The sequence below is a fragment of the Leucopleurus acutus genome, assembly GCF_964270905.1.
Source record: "Leucopleurus acutus genome assembly, chromosome: 13".
NCBI lineage: Eukaryota > Metazoa > Chordata > Mammalia > Artiodactyla > Delphinidae > Leucopleurus > Leucopleurus acutus.
Window position 1 is genome coordinate 627,125 of NC_139155.1, and position 13,754 is coordinate 640,878.

Here is a 13,754-nt window from a genome sequence, read left to right on the forward strand (position 1 = left end):
CCTAACTCTTCCCCGAAGCCTTCCCCTCACCCGTCCCCTAATCCTAACCCGTACGCTCACACTAACCCGCGCCCTCACACGTGCGCTCTGCCTAAACCGTTGTCGTACCCTCACCTGGACCCTACACCGTCCCCGTCCCCTAACCCTAACCCTAGCCCGAACCCTAACCCTAAACCTTCCCGAAGCCTTCCCCTCACCCGTCCCCTAATCCTAACCCGTACGCTCACACTAACCCGCGCCCTCACACGTACGCTCCCCCTAAACCGTTGTCGTACCCTCACCTGGACCCTAAACCTTCCCCGTCCCCTAAGCCTAACCCTACACCGAACCCTAACCCTAACCCTTCCCCGAAGCCTTCCCCTCACCCGTCCCCTAATCCTAACCCGTACGCTCACACTAACCCGCGCCCTCACACTTACGCTCCCCCTGAACCGTTGTCGTACCCTCACCTGGACCCTAAACCGTCCCCGTCCCCTAACCCTAACCCTAGCCCGAACCCTAAACCTAACCCTTCCCCGAAGCCTTCCCCTCACCCGTCCCCTAATCCTAACCCGTACGCTCACACTAACCGCGCCCTCACACGTACGCTCCCCCTAAACCGTTGTCGTACCCTCACCTGGACCCTAAACCGTCCCCGTCCCCTAACCTAACCCTAGCCCGAACCCTATCCCTAACCCATCACCAAAGCCTTCCCCTCACCCGTCCCCTAATCCTAACGCGTACGCTCACACTAACCCGCGCCCTCACACGTACGCTCCCCCTAAAACGTTGTCGTACCCTCACCTGGACCCTAAATCGTCCCCGTCCCCTAACCCTAACCCTAGCCCGAACCCTAACCCTAACCCTTCCCCGAAGCCTTCCCCTCACCCGTCCCCTAATCCTAACCCGTACGCTCACACTAACCCGCGCCCTCACAAGTACGCTCCGCCGAAACCGTTGTAGTACACTCACCTGGACCCTAAACCGTCCCCGGCCCCTAACCCTAACCCTAGCCCGAACCCTAACCCTAACCCTTCCCCGAAGCCTTCCCCTCACCCGTCCCCTAATCCTAACCCGTACGCTCACACTAACCCGCACCCTCACACGTACGCTCCCCCTAAACCGTTGTCGTACCCTCACCTGGACCCTAAACCGTCCCCATGCCCTAACCCTAACCCTAGCCCGAACCCTAACCCTAACCCTTCCCAGAAGCCTTCCCCTCACCAGTCCCCTAATCCTAACACGTACGCTCACACTAACCCACGCCCTCACAAGTACGCTCCCCCTAAACCGTTGTCGTACCCTCACCTGGACCCTAAACCGTCCCCGTCCCCTAACCCTTACCCTAGCCCGAACCCTAACCCTAACCCTTCCCCGAAGCCTTCCCCTCACCCGTCCCCTAATCCTAACCCGTACGCTCACACTAACCCGCGCCCTCACAAGTACGCTCCGCCGAAACCGTTGTCGTACACTCACCTGGACCCTAAACCGTCCCCGTCCCCTAACACTAACCCTAGCCCGAACCCTAACCCTAACCCTTCCCCGAAGCCTTCCCCTCACCCGTCCCCTAATCCTAACCCGTACGCGCACACTAACCCGCGCCCTCACATGTACGCTCCCCCTAAACCGTTGTCGTACCCTCACCTGGACCCTAAACCGTCCCCATGCCCTAACCCTAGCCCGATCCCGAACCCTAACCCTAACCCTACCCAGAAGCCTTCCCCTCACCCGTCCCCTAATCCTAATCCGTACGCTCACACTAACCCGCGCACTCACACATACGGTCCCACTAAACCGTTGTCATACACTCATCTGGACCCTAAACCGTCCCCGTCCCCTAACCCTAACCCTAGCCCGAACCCTAACCCTAACCCTTCCCCGAAGCCTTCCCCTCACCCGTCCCCTAATCCTAACCCGTACGCTCACACTAACCCGCGCCCTGACACGTGCGCTCCGCCTAAACCGTTGTCGTACCCTCACCTGGACCCTAAATGTCCCCGTCACCTAACCCTAACCCTAACCCTAGCCCGAACCCTAAACCTAACCCTTCCCCGAAGCCTTCCCCTCACCCGTCCCCTAATCCTAACCCGTACGCTCACACTAACCCGCGCCCTCACACGTACGCTCCCCCTAAACCGTTGTCGTACCCTCACCTGGACCCTAAACCATCCCCGTCCCCTAACACTAACCCTAGCCCGAACCCTAACCCTAACCCATCACCAAAGCCTTCCCCTCACCCGTCCCCTAATCCTAACGCGTACGCTCACACTAACCCGCGCCCTCACACGTACGCTCCCCCTAAACCGTTGTCGTACCCTCACCTGGACCCTAAATCGTCCCCGTCACCTAACCCTAACCCTAGCCCGAACCCTAACCCTAACCCTTCCCCGAAGCCTTCCCCTCACCCGTCCCCTAATCCTAACCCGTACGCTCACACTAACCCGCGCCCTCACAAGTACGCTCCGCCGAAACCGTTGTAGTACACTCACCTGGACCCTAAACCGTCCCCGTCCCCTAACCCTAACCCTAGCCCGAACCCTAACACTAACCCTTCCCCGAAGCCTTCCCCTCACCCGTCCCCTAATCCTAACCGGTACTCTCACACTAACCCGCGCCCTCACAAGTACGCTCCGCTGAAACCGTTGTCGTACACTCACCTGGACCCTAAACCGTCCCCGTCCCCTAACCCTAACCCTAGCCCGAACCCTAACCCTAACCCTTCCCCGAAGCCTTCCCCTCACCCGTCCCCTAATCCTAACCCGTACGCGCACACTAACCCGCGCCCTCACATGTACGCTCCCCCTAAACCGTTGTCGTACCCTCACCTGGACCCTAAACCGTCCCCATGCCCTAACCCTAGCCCGAGCCCGAACCCTAACCCTAACCCTACCCAGAAGCCTTCCCCTCACCCGTCCCCTAATCCTAATCCGTACGCTCACACTAACCCGCGCACTCACACGTACGCTCCCACTAAACCGTTGTCATACCCTCATCTGGACCCTAAACCGTCCCCGTCCCCTAACCCTAACCCTAGCCCGAACCCTAACCCTAACCCTTCCCCGAAGCCTTCCCCTCACCCGTCCCCTAATCCTAACCCGTACGCTCACACTAACCCGCGCCCTCACACGTGCGCTCCGCCTAAACCGTTGTCGTACCCTCACCTGGACCCTAAATGTCCCCGTCACCTAACCCTAACCCTAACCCTAGCCCGAACCCTAAACCTAACCCTTTCCCGAAGCCTTCCCCTCACCCGTCCCCTAATCCTAACCCGTACGCTCACACTAACCCGCGCCCTCACACGTACGCTCCCCCTAAACCGTTGTCGTACCCTCACCTGGACCCTAAACCGTCCCCGTCCCCTAACACTAACCCTAGCCCGAACCCTAACCCTAACCCATCACCAAAGCCTTCCCCTCACCCGTCCCCTAATCCTAACGCGTACGCTCACACTAACCCGCGCCCTCACACGTACGCTCCCCCTAAACCGTTGTCGTACCCTCACCTGGACCCTAAATCGTCCCCGTCCCCTAGCCCTAACCCTAGCCCGAACCCTAACCCTAACCCTTCCCCGAAGCCTTCCCCTCACCCGTCCCCTAATCCTAACCCGTACGCTCACACTAACCCGCGCCCTCACAAGTACGCTCCGCCGAAACCGTTGTAGTACACTCACCTGGACCCTAAACCGTCCCCGTCCCCTAACCCTAACCCTAGCCCGAACCCTAACCCTAACCCTTCCCCGAAGCCTTCCCCTCACCCGTCCCCTAATCCTAACCCGTACGCTCACACTAACCCGCACCCTCACACGTACGCTCCCCCTAAACCGTTGTCGTACCCTCACCTGGACCCTAAACCGTCCCCATGCCCTAACCCTAACCCTAGCCCGAACCCTAACCCTAATCCTTCCCAGAAGCCTTCCCCTCACCAGTCCCCTAATCCTAACACGTACGCTCACACTAACCCACGCCCTCACACTTATGCTCCCCCTAAACCGTTGTCGTACCCTCACCTGGACCCTAAACCGTCCCCGTCCCCTAACCCTAACCCTAGCCCGAACCCTAACCCTAACTCTTCCCCGAAGCCTTCCCCTCACCCGTCCCCTAATCCTAACCCGTACGCTCACACTAACCCGCGCCCTCACACGTGCGCTCTGCCTAAACCGTTGTCGTACCCTCACCTGGACCCTACACCGTCCCCGTCCCCTAACCCTAACCCTAGCCCGAACCCTAACCCTAAACCTTCCCGAAGCCTTCCCCTCACCCGTCCCCTAATCCTAACCCGTACGCTCACACTAACCCGCGCCCTCACACGTACGCTCCCCCTAAACCGTTGTCGTACCCTCACCTGGACCCTAAACCTTCCCCGTCCCCTAAGCCTAACCCTACACCGAACCCTAACCCTAACCCTTCCCCGAAGCCTTCCCCTCACCCGTCCCCTAATCCTAACCCGTACGCTCACACTAACCCGCGCCCTCACACTTACGCTCCCCCTGAACCGTTGTCGTACCCTCACCTGGACCCTAAACCGTCCCCGTCCCCTAACCCTAACCCTAGCCCGAACCCTAAACCTAACCCTTCCCCGAAGCCTTCCCCTCACCCGTCCCCTAATCCTAACCCGTACGCTCACACTAACCGCGCCCTCACACGTACGCTCCCCCTAAACCGTTGTCGTACCCTCACCTGGACCCTAAACCGTCCCCGTCCCCTAACCTAACCCTAGCCCGAACCCTATCCCTAACCCATCACCAAAGCCTTCCCCTCACCCGTCCCCTAATCCTAACGCGTACGCTCACACTAACCCGCGCCCTCACACGTACGCTCCCCCTAAAACGTTGTCGTACCCTCACCTGGACCCTAAATCGTCCCCGTCCCCTAACCCTAACCCTAGCCCGAACCCTAACCCTAACCCTTCCCCGAAGCCTTCCCCTCACCCGTCCCCTAATCCTAACCCGTACGCTCACACTAACCCGCGCCCTCACAAGTACGCTCCGCCGAAACCGTTGTAGTACACTCACCTGGACCCTAAACCGTCCCCGGCCCCTAACCCTAACCCTAGCCCGAACCCTAACCCTAACCCTTCCCCGAAGCCTTCCCCTCACCCGTCCCCTAATCCTAACCCGTACGCTCACACTAACCCGCACCCTCACACGTACGCTCCCCCTAAACCGTTGTCGTACCCTCACCTGGACCCTAAACCGTCCCCATGCCCTAACCCTAACCCTAGCCCGAACCCTAACCCTAACCCTTCCCAGAAGCCTTCCCCTCACCAGTCCCCTAATCCTAACACGTACGCTCACACTAACCCACGCCCTCACAAGTACGCTCCCCCTAAACCGTTGTCGTACCCTCACCTGGACCCTAAACCGTCCCCGTCCCCTAACCCTTACCCTAGCCCGAACCCTAACCCTAACCCTTCCCCGAAGCCTTCCCCTCACCCGTCCCCTAATCCTAACCCGTACGCTCACACTAACCCGCGCCCTCACAAGTACGCTCCGCCGAAACCGTTGTCGTACACTCACCTGGACCCTAAACCGTCCCCGTCCCCTAACCCTAACCCTAGCCCGAACCCTAACCCTAACCCTTCCCCGAAGCCTTCCCCTCACCCGTCCCCTAATCCTAACCCGTACGCTCACACTAACCCGCGCCCTCACAAGTACGCTCCCCTGAAACCGTTGTCGTACACTCACCTGGACCCTAAACCGTCCCCGTCCCCTAACCCTAACCCTAGCCCGAACCCTAACCCTAACACTTCCCCGAAGCCTTCCCCTCACCCGTCCCCTAATCCTAACCCGTACGCGCACACTAACCCGCGCCCTCACATGTACGCTCCCCCTAAACCGTTGTCGTACCCTCACCTGGACCCTAAACCGTCCCCATGCCCTAACCCTAGCCCTAGCCCGAACCCTAACCCTAACCCTTCCCAGAAGCCTTCCCCTCACCCGTCCCCTAATCCTAACCCGTACGCTCACACTAACCCACGCCCTCACATGTACGCTCCCCCTAAACCGTTGTCGTACCCTCACCTGGACCCTAAACCGTCCCCGTCCCCTAACCCTAACCCTAGCCCGAACCCAACCCTAACCCTTCCACAAAGCCTTCCACTCACCCGTCCCCTAATCCTAACCCGTATGCTCACACTAACCCACGCCCTCACACATACGCTCCGCCTAAACCGTTGTCGTACCCTCACCTGGACCCTAAACCGTCCCCGTCCCCTAACCCTAACCCTAGCCCGAACCCTAACACTAACGCTTCCCCGAAGCCTTCCCCTCAACCGTCCCCTAATCCTAACCCGTACGCTCACACTAACCCACGCCCTCACACGTACGCTCCCCCTAAACCGTTGTCGTACCCTCACCTGGACCCTAAACCGTCCCCGTCCCCTAACCCTAACCCTAGCCCGAACCCTAACCCTAACCCTTCCCCGAAGCCTTCCCCTCACCCGTCCCCTAATCCTAACCCGTACGCTCACACTAACCCGCGCCCTCACACGTACGCTCCCCCTAAACCGTTGTCGTACCCTCACCTGGACCCTAAACCGTCCCCGTCCCCTAACCCTAACCCTAGCCCGAACCCTAACCCTAACCCTTCCCCGAAACCTTCCCCTCACCCGTCCCCTAATCCTAACCCGTATGCTCACACTAACCCGCGCCCTCACACGTACGCTCCCCCTAAACCGTTGTCGTACCCTCACCTGGACCCTAAACCGTCCCCGTCCCCTAACCCTAACCCTAGCCCGAACCCTAACCCTAACCCTTCCCCGAAGCCTTCCCCTCACCCGTCCCCTAATACTAACCCGTACGCTCACACTGACCCGCGCCCTCACACGTGCGCTCCGCCTAAACCGTTGCCGTACCCTCACCTGGACCCTAAAGCGTCCCCATACCCTAAACCTAACCCTAGCCCGAACCCTAACCCTAACCCTTCCCCGAAGCCTTCCCCTCACCCGTCCCCTAATCCTAACCCGTACTCTCACACTAACCCACGCCCTCACATGTACGCTCCCCCTAAACCGTTGTCGTACCCTCACCTGGACCCTAAACCGTCCCCGTCCCCTAACCCTAACCCTAGCCCGAACCCTAACCCTAACCGTTCCCCGAAGCCTTCCCCTCACCCGTCCCCTAATCCTAACCCGTACGCTCACACTAACCCGCGCCCTCACACGTACGTTCCCCCTAAACCGTTGTCGTACCCTCACCTGGACCCTAAACCGTCCCCGTCACCTAACCCTAACCCTAACCCTAGCCCGAACCCTAACCCTAACCCTTCCCCAAAGCCTTCCCCTCACCCGTCCCCTAATCCTAACCCGTACGCTCACACTAACCCGCAACCTCACACGTGCGCTCCGCTGAAACCGTTGTCGTACCCTCACCTGAACCCTAAACCGTCCCTGTCCCCTAACCCTAACCCTAGCCCGAACCCTAACCCTAACCGTTCCCCGAAGCCTTCCCCTCACCCGTCCCCTAATCCTAACCCGTACGCTCACACTAACCCGCGCCCTCACAGGTACGCTCCCCCTAAACCGTTGTCGTACCCTCACCTGGACCCTAAACCGTCCCCGTCCCCTAACCCTAACCCTAGCCCGAACCCTAACCCTAAGCCTTCCCCGAAGCCTTCCCCTCACCCGTCCCCTAATCCTAAACTGTACGCTCACACTAACCCGCGCCCTCACACGTACGCTCCCCCTAAACCGTTGTCGTACCCTCACCTGGACCCTAAACCTTCCCCGTCCCCTAACCCTAACCCTAGCCCGAACCCTAACCCTAACCCTTCCCCGAAGCCTTCCCCTCACCCGTCCCCTAATCCTAAACCGTATGCTCACACTAACCCGCGCCCTCACACGTACGCTCCCCCTAAACCGTTGTCGTACCCTCACCTGGACCCTAAACCGTCCCCGTCCCCTAAACCTAACCCTACCCCGAACCCTAACCCTAACCCTTCCCCGAAGCCTTCCCCTCACCCGTCCCCTAATCCTAACCCGTACGCTCACACTAACCCGCGCCCTCACACATACGCTCCCCCTAAACCGTTGTCGTACCCTCACCTGGACCCTAAACCGTCCCCGTCCCCTAACCCTAACCCTAGCCCGAACCCTAACCCTAACCCTTCCCCGAAGCCTTCCCCTCACCCGTCCCCTAATCCTAACCCGTACGCTCACACTAACCCGCGCCCTCACACGTACGCGCCCCCTAAACCGTTGTACCCTCACCTGGACCCTAAACCGTCCCCGTCCCCTAACCCTAACCCTAGCCCGAAACCTAACCCTAACCCTAACCCTAACCCTTCCCCGAAGCCTTCCCCTCACCCGTCCCCTAATCCTAACCCGTACACTCACAGTAACCCGCGCCCTCACACAAACGCTCCCCCTAAACCGTTGTCGTACCCTCACCTGGACCCTAAACCGTCCCCGTCCCCTAACCCTAACCCTAGCCCGAACCCTAACCCTAACCCTTCCCCGAAGCCTTCCCCTCACCCGTCCCCTAATCCTAACCCGTACGCTCACACTAACCAGCGCCCTCACACGTACGCTCCCCCTAAACCGTTGTCGTACCCTCACCTGGACCCTAAACCGTCCCCGTCCCCTAACCCTAACCCTAGCCCGAACCCTAACCCTAACCCTTCCCTGAAGCCTTCCCCTCACCCGTCCCCGAATCCTAAACCGTACGCTCAAACTAACCCGCGCCCTCACATGTACGCTCCCCCTAAACCGTTGTCGTATCCTCACCTGGACCCTAAACCGTCCCCGTCGCCTAACCCTAACCCTAGCCCGAACCCTAACCCTAACTCTTCCCCAAAGCCTTCCCCTCACCCGTCCCCTAATCCTAACCCGTACGCTCACACTAACTTGCGCCCTCACACGTACGCTCCCCCTAAACCGTTGTCGTACCCTCACCTGGACCCTAAACCGTCCCCGTCCCCTAACCCTAACCCTAGCCCGAACCCTAACCCTAACCCTTCCCCGAAGCCTTCCCCTCACCCGTCCCCTAATCCTAACCCTTGCGCTCACACTAACCCGCGCCCTCACAAGTACTCTCCGCCTAAACCGTTGTCGTACCCTCACCTGGACCCTAAACCGTCCCCGTCCCCTAACCCTAACCCTAGCCCGAACCCTAACCCTAATCCTTCCCCGAAGCCTCCCCTCACCCGTCCCCTAATCCTAACACGTACGCTCACACTAACCCGGGCCCTCACACGTACGCTCCCCCTAAACCGTTGTCGTACCCTCACCTGGACCCTAAACCGTCCCCGTCCCCTAACCCTAACCCTAGCCCGAACGCTAACCCTAACCCTTCCCCGAAGCCTTCCCCTCACCCGTCCCCTAATCCTAACCCGTACGCTCACACTAACCCGCGCCCTCACACGTACGCTGCCCCTAAACCGTTGTCGTACCCTCACTTGGACCCTAAACCGTCCCCGTCCCCTAACCCTAACCCTAGCCCGAACCCTAACCCTAACCCTTCCCCGAAGCCTTCCCCTCACCCGTCCCCTAATCCTAAACCGTACGCTCACACTAACCCGCGCCCTCACACGTACGTTCCCCCTAAACCGTTGTCGTACCCTCACCTGGACCCTAAACCGTCCCCGTCCCCTAAGCCTAACCCTACCCCGAACCCTAACCCTAACCGTTCCCCGAAGCCTTCCCCTCACCCGTCCCCTAATCCTAACCCGTACGCTCACACTAACCCGCGCCCTCACACGTACGCTGTCCCTAAACCGTTGTCGTACCCTCACCTGGACCCTAAACCGTCCCCGTCCCCTAACCCTAACCCTAGCCCGAACCCTAACCCTAACCCTTCCCCGAAGCCTTCCCCTCACCCGTCCCCTAATCCTAACCCGTACGCTCACACTAACCCGCGCCCTCACACGTACGCTCCCCCAAACCGTTGTCGTACCCTCACCTGGACCCTAAACCGTCCCCGTCCCCTAAGCCTAACCCTAGCCCGAACCCTAACCCTAACCCTTCCCCGAAGCCTTCCCCTCACCAGTCCCCTAATCATAACCCGTACGCTCACACTAACCCGTGCCCTCACACGTACGCTCCCCCTAAACCGTTGTACCCTCACCTGGACCCTAAACCGTCCCCGTCCCCTAACCCTAACCCTAGCCCGAACCCTAACCCTAACACTTCCCCGAAGCCTTCCCCTCACCCGTCCCCTAATCCTAACCCGTACGCTCACACTAACCCGCGCCCTCACACGTGCTCTCCGCCTAAACCGTTGTCGTACCCTCAACTGGACCCTAAACCGTCCCCGTCCCCTAACCCTAACCCTAGCCCGAACCCTAACCCTAACCCTTCCCCGAAGCCTTCCCCTCACCCGTCCCCTAATCCTAACCCGTACGCTCACACTAACCCGCGCCCTCACACGTACGCTCCCCCTAAACCGTTGTCGTACCCTCACCAGGACCCTAAACCGTCCCCGTCCCCTAACCCTAACCCTAGCCCGAACCCTAACCCTAACCCTTCCCCGAAGCCTTCCCCTCACCCGTCCCCTAATGCTAACACGTACGCTCACACTAACCCGCGCGCTCACACGTACGCTCCCCCTAAACCGTTGTCGTACCCTCACCTGGACCCTAAACCGTCCCCGTCCCCTAACCCTAACCCTAGCCCGAACCCTAACCCTAATTCTTCCCCGAAGCCTTCCCCTCACCCGTCCCCTAATCCTAACCCGTACGCTCACACTAACCCGCGCCCTCACACGTGCGCTCCGCCTAAACCGTTGTCGTACCCTCACCTGGACCCTACACCGTCCCCGTCCCCTAACCCTAACCCTAGCCCGAACCCTAACCCTAAACCTTCCCCGAAGCCTTCCCCTCACCCGTCCCCTAATCCTAACCCGTACGCTCACACTAACCCGCGCCCTCACACGTACGCTCCCCCTAAACCGTTGTCGTACCCTCACCTGGACCCTAAACCGTCCCCGTCCCCTAACCCTAACCCTAGCCCGAACCCTAACCCTAACCCTTCCCCGAAGCCTTCCCCTCACCCGTCCCCTAATCCTAACCCGTACGCTCACACTAACCCGCGCCCTCACACGTACGCTCCCCCTAAACCGTTGTCGTACCCTCACCTGGACCCTAAACCGTCCCCGTCCCCTAACCCTAACCCTAGCCCGAACCCTAACCCTAACCCTTCCCCGAAGCCTTCCCCTCACCCGTCCCCTAATCCTAACCCGTACGCTCACACTAACCCGCGCCCTCACACGTGCGCTCCCCCTAAACCGTTGTCGTACCCTCACCTGGACCCTAAACCGTCCCCTTCCCTAACCCTAACCCTAGCCCGAACCCTAAACCTAACCCTTCCCCGAAGCCTTCCACTCACCCGTCCCCTAATGCTAACCCGTACGCTCACACTAACCCGTGCCCTCACACGTACGCTCCCCCTAAACCGTTGTCGTACCCTCACCTGGACCCGAAACCGTCCCCGTCCCCTAACCCTAACCCTAGCCCGAACCCTAACCCTAACCCTTCCCCGAAGCCTTCCCCTCACCGGTCCCCTAATCCTAACCCGTACGCTCAAACTAACCCGCGCCCTCACATGTACGCTCCCCCTAAACCGTTGTCGTAACCTCACCTGGACCCTAAACCGTCCCCGTCCCCTAACCCTAACCCTAGCCCGAACCCTAACCCTAACGCTTCCCCGAAGCCTTCCCCTCACCCGTCCCCTAATCCTAACCCGTACGCTCACACTAACCCGCGCCCTCACACGTACGCTCCCCCTAAACCGTTGTCGTACCCTCACCTGGACCCTAAACCGTCCCCGTCCCCTAACCCTAACCCTAGCCCGAACCCTAACCCTAACCCTTCCCCGAAGCCTTCCCCTCACCCGTCCCCTAATCCTAACCCGTATGCTCACACTAACCCGCGCCCTCACACGTACGCTCCCCCTAAACCGTTGTCGTACCCTCACCTGGACCCTAAACCGTCCCCGTCCCCTAACCCTAACCCTAGCCCGAACCCTAACCCTAACCCTTCCCCGAAGCCTTCCCCTCACCCGTCCCCTAATACTAACCCGTACGCTCACACTGACCCGCGCCCTCACACGTGCGCTCCGCCTAAACCGTTGCCGTACCCTCACCTGGACCCTAAAGCGTCCCCATACCCTAAACCTAACCCTAGCCCGAACCCTAACCCTAACCCTTCCCCGAAGCCTTCCCCTCACCCGTCCCCTAATCCTAACCCGTACTCTCACACTAACCCACGCCCTCACACGTACGCTCCCCCTAAACCGTTGTCGTACCCTCACCTGGACCCTAAACCGTCCCCGTCCCCTAACCCTAACCCTAGCCCGAACCCTAACCCTAACCGTTCCCCGAAGCCTTCCCCTCACCCGTCCCCTAATCCTAACCCGTACGCTCACACTAACCCGCGCCCTCACACGTACGTTCCCCCTAAACCGTTGTCGTACCCTCACCTGGACCCTAAACCGTCCCCGTCACCTAACCCTAACCCTAACCCTAGCCCGAACCCTAACCCTAACCCTTCCCCAAAGCCTTCCCCTCACCCGTCCCCTAATCCTAACCCGTACGCTCACACTAACCCGCAACCTCACACGTGCGCTCCGCTGAAACCGTTGTCGTACCCTCACCTGAACCCTAAACCGTCCCTGTCCCCTAACCCTAACCCTAGCCCGAACCCTAACCCTAACCGTTCCCCGAAGCCTTCCCCTCACCCGTCCCCTAATCCTAACCCGTACGCTCACACTAACCCGCGCCCTCACAGGTACGCTCCCCCTAAACCGTTGTCGTACCCTCACCTGGACCCTAAACCGTCCCCGTCCCCTAACCCTAACCCTAGCCCGAACCCTAACCCTAAGCCTTCCCCGAAGCCTTCCCCTCACCCGTCCCCTAATCCTAAACTGTACGCTCACACGAACCCGCGCCCTCACACGTACGCTCCCCCTAAACCGTTGTCGTACCCTCACCTGGACCCTAAACCTTCCCCGTCCCCTAACCCTAACCCTAGCCCGAACCCTAACCCTAACCCTTCCCCGAAGCCTTCCCCTCACCCGTCCCCTAATCCTAAACCGTATGCTCACACTAACCCGCGCCCTCACACGTACGCTCCCCCTAAACCGTTGTCGTACCCTCACCTGGACCCTAAACCGTCCCCGTCCCCTAAACCTAACCCTACCCCGAACCCTAACCCTAACCCTTCCCCGAAGCCTTCCCCTCACCCGTCCCCTAATCCTAACCCGTACGCTCACACTAACCCGCGCCCTCACACATACGCTCCCCCTAAACCGTTGTCGTACCCTCACCTGGACCCTAAACCGTCCCCGTCCCCTAACCCTAACCCTAGCCCGAACCCTAACCCTAACCCTTCCCCGAAGCCTTCCCCTCACCCGTCCCCTAATCCTAACCCGTACGCTCACACTAACCCGCGCCCTCACACGTACGCGCCCCCTAAACCGTTGTACCCTCACCTGGACCCTAAACCGTCCCCGTCCCCTAACCCTAACCCTAGCCCGAAACCTAACCCTAACCCTTCCCCGAAGCCTTCCCCTCACCCGTCCCCTAATGCTAACACGTACGCTCACACTAACCCGCGCCCTCACACGTACGCTCTCCCTAAAGCGTTGTCGTACCCTCACCTGGACCCTAAACCGTCCCCGTCCCCTAACCCTAACCCTAGCCCGAACCCTAACCCTAACTCTTCCCCGAAGCCTTCCCCTCACCCGTCCCCTAATCCTAACCCGTACGCTCACACTAACCCGCGCCCTCACACGTGCGCTCCGCCTAAACCGTTGTCGTACCCTCACCTGGACCCTAAACCGTC